A 13,674-nucleotide genomic window follows, 5' to 3' on the forward strand; every position below is an offset into this window, starting at 1 on the left:
CCACGTTCTCACGATCGAACTCGTTACCTTAAGGGCACGACGTGGAATTACTTAAGAGGTGATAGGCGTCAGCGGTAAAGTCTGCACAGCGGACGAGTCTCCGGCGCGCGAAGAAAAGGTCTGAAATCGTTTTACGAGGGTACTTTTAAAACAACTTTACGAGAACACCGGCGGAATTTCGAAATAAATTTGCATCAGTTTTACTGCCCCTAATATACATAACTACCACTGTTTGGCACTGATACTCGGTAGCTCCTCCAGTCCACTGGCTGCAACGAGTGTTTGTAATATGATGCAAGACCGCCCCGGTGTTGGAAGAAAAGATGCGCGCTTTTGGACTCTTTACAACCGGCGCGAGGTTGCGCCTGCTTGGTAAACTTGGTAACACGAGTTGCGAAAAGCCTCGGCCTAATTTATCGGCACGTAACAACGGGAAAGTTTGTCTTGCGAAAACTTTCTTTTTTCGCCGTGTCCCCGGAATCGACGCTTAAGAGGCACTCTTTTATTTTCGTGGCAATATTCATGATTCACTTGCAGTCGAAGTGATTGATTAAGGGTACATAGAGGGTACGAATATTTATGGTATTGACTGTAAATCTAAACAATAATCCATGTTCCTGCATTTTTAATTTGGTTTCTTGATTCTCGAACACCAATCGTGGCAACGTTTCGGTAATAAAATGATTGAAAGTTCAAACCGAATAGCCTGTAAAGTAATTGGTCGTCTAGGGTTTAGCGACACGGTATCAAATTGCAAATTGGCCCCCCGGAGGCGAAAACGAATTCGACATGCCAACTTCACGGGTTTCTCACCGTCGAGTACACGTTTATCGACACGCAACGCCAAAACGGTTACTTACGCAACGGAACGCCACCGCCGCGCGTCGTTACATAAAAATTCAATTACGCGCAGTTAATGAATCCACGGAGAAACAGGCACCGCTCTCCCGCGCAAGAATGTCTCCCAATTAAGAGATAAAACGAAAAGAGCGACAACGCGGGGTTGGGGGGGGGGGGGCAGGAAATGCATCGTTGGCTGGGAATGAAATTTTAAAGTTTAATCGCGAAATTAACCGTGTGTTTCGCAGTCGTGGCTTTTCAGCTGGCCACGGTAAATTACTTGTTTTTCGCTAAATTCCACTCATTCCCTGTGCCTCGAACAAGCATGATTTTGTAAGCTGTGTCGGTAAGAAAACGCAAGAAGAAGCATAAGAAGATGAAAAGTTCTTACAAGATAGGAGACTATAAGAATTTAATAATGAAGACAGTTCTGGTTATTAAAATCATTAGACTCGTGATATGGTTAGCTAGGGAAAGAATAGTTTCAGTGTTCAGTGTTCAGTTTGAATATTATTATACTGTCCACTCAGGCATTGAGCTTTCGCTATTACTAAAATGTCTACGTTGTTGATAAGGTAGAGGTAGAAACTAACACAAGAATAGGACCCCAAAGATAGAAGCTACCTCGAGGGTTTTATCAAAATCCTCCAAGATCTACCAGAAGGGTTAAAGAAAGAAACCTACCCAAAAGTCTCAAAGATTTTTGCTCCTAAATCGTATATGCATCTCTAAAACTCTTTCTGGAGCTACATTTTTTTTCTTCCACATCTTCTATCCGATAACGATACACTCAGGCACTCTAATCGCCTCCAATAAACAAGCTGGCCGGGGCTGGTGGAGCTGAAGCCACCCGCAACGAACTCACGTGGGTATCCGTTTCCAATTTGAAGGAACGCGGTGCTCCTGTCCGCGATGGAACGTAGAGGGAATTTCGGCCATTCCTCCCGTCTTTATTAAGGCAGCTCATCTATAATTCACCGAGTGGCCTAGACGGGCTGACAGTGCCGGACTCACCAGCCGCATAAACACACGGCATCTCGCGCAGAGGCTCGTGTACGCCGGTGTGTGGCATGCATTGCAGTTGTCAGCTCTAGTCAACGTGTAATTTACTATCTTGCCTCGGCTCAATGCAGCTGCACCCGCTGCTCGGAACCTGGACCACCGACCACCGTCTGCCAGCCAGAACGTCGGCGCTAACGGCTACCGGGAGCCCCCGAACATCGGCCGCACCGCTGTTGCCGTATTGCCGTTGTTGCTGTCGCTAGTTGCGATCCAAGTGGGCGATAATGGCCAGCCAGGTACTACTGACCACTCCGAACCAGCACAGTGGAAGGTTCCCCCATAAACTAACTGCTACATCCTGATTACCGCTTCGCCATTAGTTCGCGGAGATGTTTGACCCTCGCGCGGATGCGGTTTCGGGTCTTCCAGGACCCTTGTTTATGGAAGGCGTCACGGTCGACGTTGCTTGGGTAATATGCTCGTTTGGGATTGGAGTGGTTCTACTTTTTACGATAGGTAAACATGGATTAAGTTTTGGGGTGGTAGATTGTGAGGGGGTTCCTTCTGTTTATTGTAATGTTAAATAGTAATCGGGATCCCTAGGGAGGCTTCTTTTTGTGCAAGACAAATTTCTGAAAAATGAGAAGGACAATCTGTTGAAATAAAGTAATCGTTGGAGGTAGGTTGAAATCGGAATAGACAGATTGAGTTACTACTTCGTCAGATGTATTTACATAGAAGTAACGGAATAGAAAGTGAATTATAGCTCGATTATTAGCTGGAGCAATATTATTATGCAATATTATTGCTTAATTATACGTCATAGATAGTGGTTATAGTTGTTATAGTGGTAGCGTCATAGTGGTTCGTTGATAGTGATAACACGCTGATATTCGTGAGCTGGTTAGAAGTTAAACGATATTGTGAAATGCAGATCAGGTTCGATGTAAATGATATGCGAATAACAATATATCACAAGTAAGTATATGTTGTCAGACAAGTAACGAAAACGATATGGCAGTTGACAGCAACATTCAGGTTTATAATCAAGTTTGAAAGGATATATTTCCATTTAAAAGTAGCTATAAAAATAATTTTAAGTTTTCTAGAAAAGAAAGGTATTTTGTTTAAGAATTGTAACACAAAAGTTTCTTAATGTTATTGACAAACGTTTCTAGGAACCTTATTATTAGCTCCTGAGTTATTACATCCAGTTCAATCTGCGCTTCTACGTTCACTTAGAGTTACCTCCACAGAGCAGGAAGTGAACCGGATTCAGATTATTGGCTGCAACGAGGCTATGGCGAAACTCTTACATAATTACTTATCATGGTTATATTGGAATCGGGTACTTAATAATAATAATAGGACGAAAAGTTCACTAGGTCATTTGATCGATGAGACACCATTGCAGTAAAATGTTATGAAATAATAGACGGTGCCTTGATTTGAAATACTTTTATATATATTCTTAAAAAACGCTTCGGAAATTTTGTGCATTAAAATGGCATTTTCAATTAATGTTTATACTCAGAGAATATACATAGATAATTATGATAGATAAACGATTGTAATGATTAAGTATAAGTGGGAAAAAAATTATCCGATCTTACTGTTTTTAGAGGGAAATTCTGTGAAACCATCTGAAGCGGAGAAGCGATACTCAACATTGCGCGGTAATAAACCTTACTCAGCATGCGTGTTTTTTGCATACTCCTCAAGTGAGTCAGTCACTGCCAGGCAGCTGGTGTAAGCAGTTGTGTAACGCGTGCTCGTCATATTTTCATTTTCACCTCGTGAGCGATGGCTATTCCATCAAGTTTTTTGCCAAAAGTTCGGCAATACCCACACTGAAACAATTCGTAAAATTAGACAGGCTTTCGATCGCGATGCTTCAAAGTTCCACACTAGAACTTCACTAGTTTACCAGTTTCAACGCTAGAAAATTACTCAGTTATTGACGATTACTCTAATTTCAAGGATGTAGTATGTTCTTCATTCCAAGAGTCTCTCAACACCTATTTGTCTAACATTTCCAATCACAAAACCATGAATCCATAGGCCCTCCCTGCCAACACTTACAAACATACGTAAACAATTACTACCCATTTCTTCCCAAGATCAGCGGACTCCCAACCACCGGCAAGTTGTTTCCTTCGCCCGATGTACTTCGTCTCGCCATCCCTTCAGACTGTTTGCCTATCCAAGACTCCATCCATCTGTTTCTGCGTGATTCCATCTCCTTTTCTCTTTTCTTGCACGAGCGGCGCGCAACGCTCGGTTGAAATGTCGTTTGCTTTGCGAACCGGTCCCTTACATTCGTAACCGTTCGTTATCGTTAGTTCCGCTTGGCGAGGCGCGTTCACAGCGTAAACACGTACGTACGTAGCTACGTAAGCCCGTGTGGCGAGAGGAAGCGAGACTGGGGGCTGACAGCGAGCACGAAGCGAGGTTTGAGAGCGCATTTCGGAGGAAGGTGTGGCCGCATCGACTTCTCCCATTCGTTACCTTTGCCGCGAGGACGTGCGAGCGCGTCGAGTCATGTTTACGAACGCAAATAACGCCGTTGCACCAACTTTTTCTTCCAGGTCTCCTTTCAGGCCTCTTTTTTGCACGTAACACGGGCGTTGGATACGAGCACGCTCGCCCATCGATGGCGTCACTGTGGTAATGATCCCTTACACTCGACATTGGCACCTTGGGTACTGGGGCGTAAAAATTCGAATCCATTTCGTACCATTTGGGTTTGAATACAAAAATAAAGCCATCGATATTCTCGTGGAAAACCCTTTATAATATATTTTTATTATTTTTATAAGTCTCCACAAAATTCGCGAATCCTATCCATATTTATTTTGTTTGGCGTCTCACCTTTTAAATTATTTCATTTACCTTCCTACCGAACTATGAAAATCAACCAATGGTCGCATAGGTGCCTTCTATTTGGAGGCCCATAGTTGGAGCTACGCAGGCAATTATTGCACATGAAAACGCACACGTGCACGGAGATGCCAGGTATTTATAGGATGTCGTTACGTAAACCGTCGATATCTGCCGTTGTTTTCACTTTTGTTTACAGGGACATCAAATGGGCTTTACCTGGGCATTACCCATTTCAAGGCGCGACCTATAAATTTCGCCTACGAGTCTGTAGCGTAAATAAATAACCGTATCGATTTATCCGATATTTATTCACGGAATAAATATATGCGTCGACTACGACACCGTGCTGTTTGGAGGCCAGGTTTTTGGAAAATTTGTGGAACTTTTATTCCAACGAACGTCACGAAAAACGCGCTCGTTGTAAGTTTATCGCAAGCGGAATCTTTTTCTTTATTTATGGCTAGATCAAGCCCTCTCGATCCTAAATTTTTTCCTTTGGGAGAAAAAAAATATTCCGCGTCGGTCTCGAGTCATTTGGAGTTCAATAAATGTAACGAAAGTATAAAATTTTAATAATTTTAACAATTAAGTAATAGCGTAAGTAATAAATTTGACATTTTGTGTGAAATATGATACGTTTCATAATAAAATTTTATGAGAGATTTCATTATTCAATTCAGTATAAAGATATATATTTTTTTATAAGACATAGGTTATTTAACACTGGTTAATTTGCTTGTGTTATCTACATTCTTATCCTCTCGATCTTCTCACATTTTATAGTTTGCGCTTCTGTAAATATTTTACACGATATTACACAACATCTCATTCCCATCGAGATCCCCTTGATCGCTCTATCGCGTTAGTATCGCGATCATTATAATAGGCCTGCGTGTCTACATAATACGATTAGGATCATCGTGTGCAATATTCTAACACGTATTATCATAGCATTCTGTATATATGTCTTGCCAGACACTATCATAGTTTCAAATGGTCTTGAATCAACTTATACTCTGTTTCTACACTTTCTTAATTATTTTTCTTAAAAATATTTTCTCTTAAGTAATTTATCTAAAAGCAGAGGAAAACCAACACGTTGCTAACCAACTACGGAATCATCCCCATTCGACTGTCATAGGTCAACAAATTTTTTCTTAATTTAAAAATCCGTATCACACGACACCCCGAGTGCAATCGTCTCTCCGCATCGATGGATCTCGACTATCTTGCTTGCACAGGTTCCGAATATACTTTTACATAATTCATCGCGAGCGCCGCTCTTTTTCACGCATTGAGGGAAACATCGGCGGCGGAATAAAGAGCGCTGGAAGGAAATTCGCGATAGGGTACGCGGCGCTACCTGCACGGATTCGTAGGCTACCGTGCCGTCTGCCAATTTTCGTACATCGATATATCGCGAAAGGAACGATCGCTTCAGGATAGACGTAATGAATAGCTCGGATGGAAATTCACCGGATCGGATGGAGGCTCTAGTGGAAGATAGTCGATAGATGTAGCGACGGGGGGTAGGTACGGGTGCAATCAGCGCGATGATAACCAGTATTACCACGTCAACTCGACCCATCTCGTGGATCTTGGTGGCATAGTTCGCTCTGCGTTGAATTGGGTTGAATCATACGTAATTGTCGATTTCTTGTATCGACTTCATTGCCCTATGAAAAGTTGGACAAAAGAGTTTAATGCAAAATCTATTTCCTGTTATTATCACTTTAATTATTGGATTACTTAAAAATAGTCTGCAACTTAGGAGAGGATTTTGTACAGTAATATGAGGTGCAGACATTAATTAATAAGTACGTAGGTCAAATTGATTCGTTCGGTAGTTTTAGTGTCAGGGCAAAGAGGAAAACGGATCATTAACCCTCTATGGGCCCGTATAATTTTCAAGTCGCATGCTAATACATTGACATTTTACCAAATAATTTTAGTTTTCCTACAAGATAACGTATACGGCTTAATTATATAATATCTCTGATGACCAATAACGATATTGGTAACGTTTGGCAGTGCCATCAACCTAAAATATTACAGTTAATATATGTACATATATACCATCCTAAAAATTAATAAATTTTCAATTTTACCCAAAACACGAGAATTTTTGAAAAAATATTTCTAACTCGATGACCTGCATTTATGCCCCAACTGAATATTTGCGACGCGGTCGAGCGGATAGCATGACGCGTTAGGGTCGATGTATCCCGCATTATTTATCTCCGTGGCGGGCCCTGCTCGACGATACAACAAAATAGAAATCGGACCGCGCGGCCCTCGAATATTCGCACCGTTGGTTTTTGAGTTCAGCGTCGGCCATCAATCGTGGGAACGCTGCGGCGTGATTAATTTTGCTGGATCACCCCGGCCGCTGAAACGCGGCGCGTCGCACAATTCCTGTCGATGACAGAATACGTCCCTTGTCAATCGCTACTTCATTGAATATGTTTAATAGCCGCGAGTCAGCGGCAATTGATCGACTCGACTTAGTTTGATGGATTTGGCGACCGCGTTGCTATGACGGACGTATGAAGTTCAAACGAGTCGGATTTGTAGAAAGATCGCCGAGTGGAGAGGCAACGACGGTGTCAACGACGTCATACTATCGACAGTCGTCGTTTTCGATTAATTTGGCGAGCAGATAAATCATTGAAACGCGATTAGACCGTATTTTATTGATAACTTCGTCAATGGTTGACACTATTCTAGATGTGTTTGAGACGTATTCGTCATATTTTCATAGTTTATAACTTTCTCCTGGAATATTTTTCTAATAAAACGTGAAATTTGTATTCTTTTATACGTCATGGGGTATCTAATTTAAATATTTAGTCGTTTATTTTCCTGATGTTTTGCATTATTGTTAATAAGATACGTAACCGTCTCATTTACCACTTAGTTCCGAAGAGCGATCCTCAATCCTAAAAATAATCGAGGATTGCTTATTCATCTTCAACGGTAATACCAACTGAGCCTCAGATGGAATAATTCAGAAACTGCAAACGTTTACGTCCCAAGGCATCCGTCGAATGGTTTCGGAACACTTTCCCGTACAGATGCGCTGGATCATTCATTCAAATGCTTGTCCATCTAGGTTTATGGACCCGGTGGTTCTGGAAGTGTGCAGGTGTCAGCGATTTTACGAGCCTGCTGCCCCCTTTCATGCTCTTGTCAGTGACGGTGCTGGCCGACGCTCTTAAAAGGGGATGATCCAAGATGTCTTCCAATCAGCGTAAACAGGTCTCGGCATTGGCGTCTAAAAACTTTTCCCCGACGACCTGGAGTAAGTCGAAGGCAGTTCGTCACGAGACATCGATCTATGTATTTCTTGTCGCACTTTCATCAATAGTCAATGAATTAAACTCGATTGCCTCAACGTTTTTTTCGCTTATTTTCCGGTGCTTCATGCTTTCGTAGACTAGCTGTGTTACACACAATATCATACTTTAAAGAAATACTACAAACTTTGGTAAAATTGATTTTTAGATAAAATTTTATGATAATTATTAAAAAATAATTTGTTTAAATAATACTTCAAATGCATCCTATTTTACAATTTCTGAAAGTTTCACAAAAATTGCTTCATAAATAACTAAATTATGATGATTTTGGTAACGTACAAGTTTGCCAAAAAACGCGCGGTCCTAGGCGCATGTCTTACAGATTTCTTAGCGGTCGTTAACGTGTTAAATCCTCTGGTCAACACAGCATAGTAGAAAGTGCATCATAACACGATTCGAAGGCAGAATTCGATGATTAATGGACCGATGCACCAAGGAAAGGGTGACTTAGAGACTTATCGAGTAAACGTGCTCAACTTGCACGGAAATCTTGCAACGTCATAACTTTTGTCTTTCTCTCGCGCGTTTAAGTTGCTCCTCCCTCCCTCCATTCGAGGCTTCTCTCTCTTTGAGCGTAATATTTCCGCCTATTCGTTTCCATACATTCGCAATGGTGCTTGGTGTATACGCGAGTCCATTTTCCGCGTCTCTCGAAAGTAATATGGCCCCTACCCTCGACACGCACCCTATTTATTTCCGCACGAATGCCCAGAGACGGAAATAATGATTTTAATAATACCTGAAACCTTCCGCAGCGAGAGGATGTCCCACAATTACATCAAGACCATTGTTTTAAAAAGGACCCGTTCAACACATGAGAACCATTAAATAAAATTTTACCGCGCTTGCCAACGCGGAACAAAAAAAAAAAAAACGCTTCATCCATCGGGACGATCCATTTCCATTTTAACCTTCGAACATATAGTAAATGCAATTTTATTCTCGATCGGAATTTCGCCGATTTGTTTCGCCCAAAAGTATTCGTGCCTCGTACTCGAGTATTCAATCGAATTGCTTGTAACGCCATTTGCAATGAGTTTTTCATTTTTTTTTTTTCATATTGGTATTGATTTCCCGACGAAGCTTTGGAATATTTTTCGCCTAACGATAATCCGATTTTCAGTAAAATTGCTGATGGTTTGCTGTTAAAAACAGAAAAAATGCGAATTTCGTCTTATTTCTTATATTTTGTTTGTCTTTGTTTGTTTTTCGCGTGTGACATTATTTTTTTAGCACGATTACCGGATCTCGAGTTGTTTTCTATGCCATTAGTCACATTTTGATGGAAGTTCACCGCACTGGATATTTTCTCTCGAACTGGTGGACTTTAGGGTTAAGCAAACCCTGCGTTTTCCACTTGCTGAGATAGAGCACATGGCGGAATTCCCACGAGCCACTCTTTTACGTCACGTGCCTCGTTTCTTTCGTTCCTCTCCTCTAGTTTGTTAAATGAAATAATACGTCCTCGTATCTCACGAACATTGGTTAGTTACCGTTTACTGAGATATAGCTTTCTGTTTAGAAATTAAAAATGTACGAATAATAACATATTCATCACTGAAAACTAATTTTTACTGTTTGGAAACTTTATGTACATAGTTGTTTTCCACCTTTGATTACTTCTTAATTTGCAATAATAATGCTCAGAAATAACTCAAGGAGGATCAAGTCTGAACTCATTCCCATCTAAAGAATCTATACTTCCATAAAAATCAAATTCACCTGATTCTCTTCCTCGACTCCAGTGTAAAAATGACCCCTCGATAGCGAAAATCGCCTTGCACTCCCATTCGGTGGATATTCCGGTGGTTCCGTTAAGTGCAATACGCTGAGTGCCCTACTCTTTCTTCCGTCCTCTCCCCCCCAGGAACTTCGTCCCTGTGAGGTCCACTCAAGAACTAGTTAGACCAAGACCAGTTTTTATTAGCCGTGAGAACAGAATCTATGAAAACCTGCATCTGCCCTGTTTTCGAATAAGGAAAGATGATGTCTCGGACCGACGGATACAAGAGGAGGTGGGGTTGGGGGATTTGAGGTGGGAGAGGAAGTTGCTGGACCATGTCGACTGCTTCCCAAGCCAGCCGAAGTGGACCTATCGACTCGAAACGAGTGTGCTCGACGTTAAAATCCCGGTCGCTGCTCCCGTTTCTCAGGCCCTCCCCGAACACCCCCTTTCCGCCCCCACGGCGAGCTCTTTCCACCGTCATCGCTCTCTTGCTTTGCGCCCACCCCCTCTCCCTATAGTCGCCACCCTCTTTACCACCCTCTATCTGTCTTTCTTCCTGGTCCGTTCATTCGCCCATTCGTTTGTATTGGACGTAAACGATGCAATGGGTGGACATGGTCCAGCAAATCCGAAATCCCCTTTTCCTCGATATAAAGCTTTACCTCTTTTTTCGGCTTTGACCCTCCGTCGAGCGCGACTTCGCGCCAATACTTTCTGCGAGCAAACCGGCCGGCACAAGTATCGGGGGCTACCGGCGAAATCGACTTGCATCCGAGGGGATCCGATGAAAGCTCAAAAATCGAATGCTCGAACGTGGTGGACCGTCCAACGGCGTTGTCGCCCCTTGGCGACTTTAAGGACACTTTTCACTTTCGCTGGTGGCAACCGCTTGTTAGTTATGTTATCGGTGAAGCTAATCGAAGGGCTGTCAGACATCAACATATGATTTTTAATATATACTTAATAAGATAATTAAGATAATTACTATTTTCAACAATCTTATACGCATGGGGACGAGTAAGTAATACTGATCCAATCAAATTTGATTATTGGAACTACATATGTTGTTTGGTGCAAATAAGCGTATGCGCGCGGCGAACCGACTGTACTTATTGGTACACTGCGCGCAACAGTATAACACTATTTCAGAGTTGAACAGGTACTCCGACTTTTCTGGGTAAACTTTACTTGATAATTACAAACGATACGGGTTATTCGTTGCACCGCTAAAGAAGAGTAAATATTCTGTCCGAACGCTTTGAGGTCACAACACAAAGGCATAACGTTACATTGTTTCTATAGAAAAAGGCGGTTTCAATGCGGTTCCATTGGTTCGATACCGAAACGGAATAAAACGTCATTGACGATTACCTTTTACTTAGTTCCAGAAGTTCTGCTGGCGTGTGGAATGTTTAACGTTTGTTCGGAAAATCGGTCAAAATTGAAACCGAATCCTTTTTAATTAGCGGATTAATTACCGATCAATGAAAAGTTTGTAATTAATGGAATTTCGAGAGGTAGGAGGAAACTGGAACAATGGAAATATCTTTTGTCCGCACGCGTTCAAAGATTCGACGAATGAATGTACAGGATTCAAAGGAAGGTACAGTGAGACGAAATTGTGATATCGATTATATTACGCGTATGGTGTATCATTTGTTATATAACAATTCCGAATGGATTTATTAGGAAGATTGAATTTCCTAATTCTTCCATTTACGACTGAATTTATAAATAGATGCACAATTTAAAAAAGAAAATATTCCTTCATCCGTTCAGCAAATGTCGATGTCATCTCGCAAAATGTTTCTTTGAAAAAAACGTTCCTGAAGATTTGGTCATTTATCTGAACCATTAATAAATATATCTCAGAAAAAAAATGTATAGATCAAGTTCAATACTTGTACCGTAAAATCATTCTTTGTTTTGTATTAAAATACGTATTTAAATGTTGAAAAAAAAAAGTTTTTGAAATTTAGCTTCGACAACTACCCCCTTAAGATGATTATTTTCTTTCGCTTGGTAACGCGAGGGGTTGCGCGCCACTGGTATAGATAATGGCGGGACAAGATAGTCGATAGGGATAGCGTATATCCCGCAAGGAAGTGACAATATTATTCTGTTTCAGGGTGTGACGGGCGACCGGCTGGCCGGGGGCGCCGCACACCTCCTCCATCTCTTCTTCTTCTTGCCACGACCACAACACACAATGTAACAACAACCACCACTACTAGAGTCGTCCGCGCGAACCACGTTCTCAATGTACTCGATGTGGTACGTCACCATAACCCCTACTCGGTGTCTGTGAAGATATGTCATCCTTATTAAGTTTTAACGTGTTTCACTTTTACGTTATCGTGTCTCACAGTTAGTGCTCCTCAGTGTTTTAATGAGAAACTCGTACGACGGCCCGCAGCGACGATGTATACCCAGCTCCTCGGTGTTGTTGAACCGCACGTAGAGCGAAGAGTGCACTGTGAACAATTAACTAGACCATATTAAATTAGTCGTCGAGTACGCGGTGGAATGCTGCCTATGTTTTTATATTGTTTCGAGGGGTCTTTACAGCGCGGTCTGATAATTACGCGTTTCATTATCTGCCGTCTACATTCAGGTACGGAGAGCAAATTTTCGTTCGTTGTATTCGTTTACCCTTAATTAAACTGCACCGTCAAATTCCGGTTTCACGTGCGATATATGTATATATATGCACATTAATGAAGTCTGTGCGTTGAGAATTGTTCGGAAATACTTGGAAATCTTTTTCAGTTTTATTTTCTGATTTTTTTCGTTTCGAGAAAGATCGTTCGTTTGAAATTTTAACGCAACACTTTTCGCGAGTAATATCGTAGCGATTGGCAATTCCTTAGTTTGTACGACGGTTAAGTATTTTTGTGGTATAAATTTCACCTGGAAGCAGTGGCATTCTTCGCACACACGTACGTATTTACATGTCATTCAACATTGTGTATACATCTCTATATTCTGTATCTATACATGATATGTGTATACTATGTATATATTACACACATATTATATATATATACGTTATGTTATGGATATGTTGAATTATGTCTTCACTGTTCGCTGAGTTCCGTTACAATGTGACTTGTGGTTGGTTTAGTTTCGTTGGTTTATCGATGTTCGATGTTGGCTGCTATTGTTGGTTGTTAGGTGTTTAGTGGTCACTCTGTGTTGGTGCTCACCCTATCGACTCTTCCTTGTACCCGCAACCCTGACAACCTGCAACCTCATCCCCTCTCTCCCTACCCCGCCCACCCTTCACGAACTCGAATCCCGAAACTTAATGTTAGAAGTTACAATGACAAGCTTGTCTCCCGCCAGGACGAGTCTTATTCGACGACGGAAAGATCCGCAACACTGTTAATACGTACCAAGCGGACGGGTAAGGTTTATATTGGAAAGTTTCTTTTGCAGACAGCATGCTGTTTTTACGTGTACAGAGAAAAGAATCGGGTGTCGCCCGACGGAGATCGCCGAAACTGAAAGAAAACGAAGCAATATGTCGTTGTACGTTGTCGATATACATATGTATGTTTCATCTAAGGGATGAGCAAATTCAAGGGTCAAAATTCAAACAATCTTACGCATCTATAGAATGAAAACGTTGAAAAATTAATTAAATCAATTCAATAAAGAAATTCACGTAGAACGAAAATAAACCTAGGCTACTGTAGAATAAGTAGAAATGGCGAGCAACGGTTAAACACGTCAACCAAATCACTCGTCTTGTACAAACAAATTTTATTCTACATTTTTTACTCACTTTTACGCGTATAATCACCGTCACCTCTCGAATTGAGGGTTGTGCTGCCTTTTCTTTGTGGTGCAATAAGGAGGAAA

At 41.5% G+C, this 13,674-nt stretch overlaps 2 protein-coding genes across 2 annotated transcripts in view; both read left to right on the forward strand.

The window, feature by feature from the left end:
- LOC128875212 (CUGBP Elav-like family member 5) overlaps nucleotides 1-13,674 on the forward strand; it is a 447,698-nt gene that overhangs the window by 210,367 nt on the left and 223,657 nt on the right. The gene's annotated exons all lie outside the window — the stretch shown is intronic.
- LOC128874964 (CUGBP Elav-like family member 4) overlaps nucleotides 1-13,674 on the forward strand; it is a 614,239-nt gene that overhangs the window by 124,152 nt on the left and 476,413 nt on the right. Inside the window, exon 2 of the mRNA XM_054120189.1 lies at nucleotides 11,939-12,084. The gene's annotated coding sequence lies outside the window, so the exon portion shown is untranslated. The remainder of the gene's footprint in view (nucleotides 1-11,938; nucleotides 12,085-13,674) is intronic.

The sequence above is a fragment of the Hylaeus volcanicus genome, chromosome 4 (genome assembly GCF_026283585.1).
Source record: "Hylaeus volcanicus isolate JK05 chromosome 4, UHH_iyHylVolc1.0_haploid, whole genome shotgun sequence".
Taxonomy (NCBI): Eukaryota; Metazoa; Arthropoda; class Insecta; order Hymenoptera; family Colletidae; genus Hylaeus; species Hylaeus volcanicus.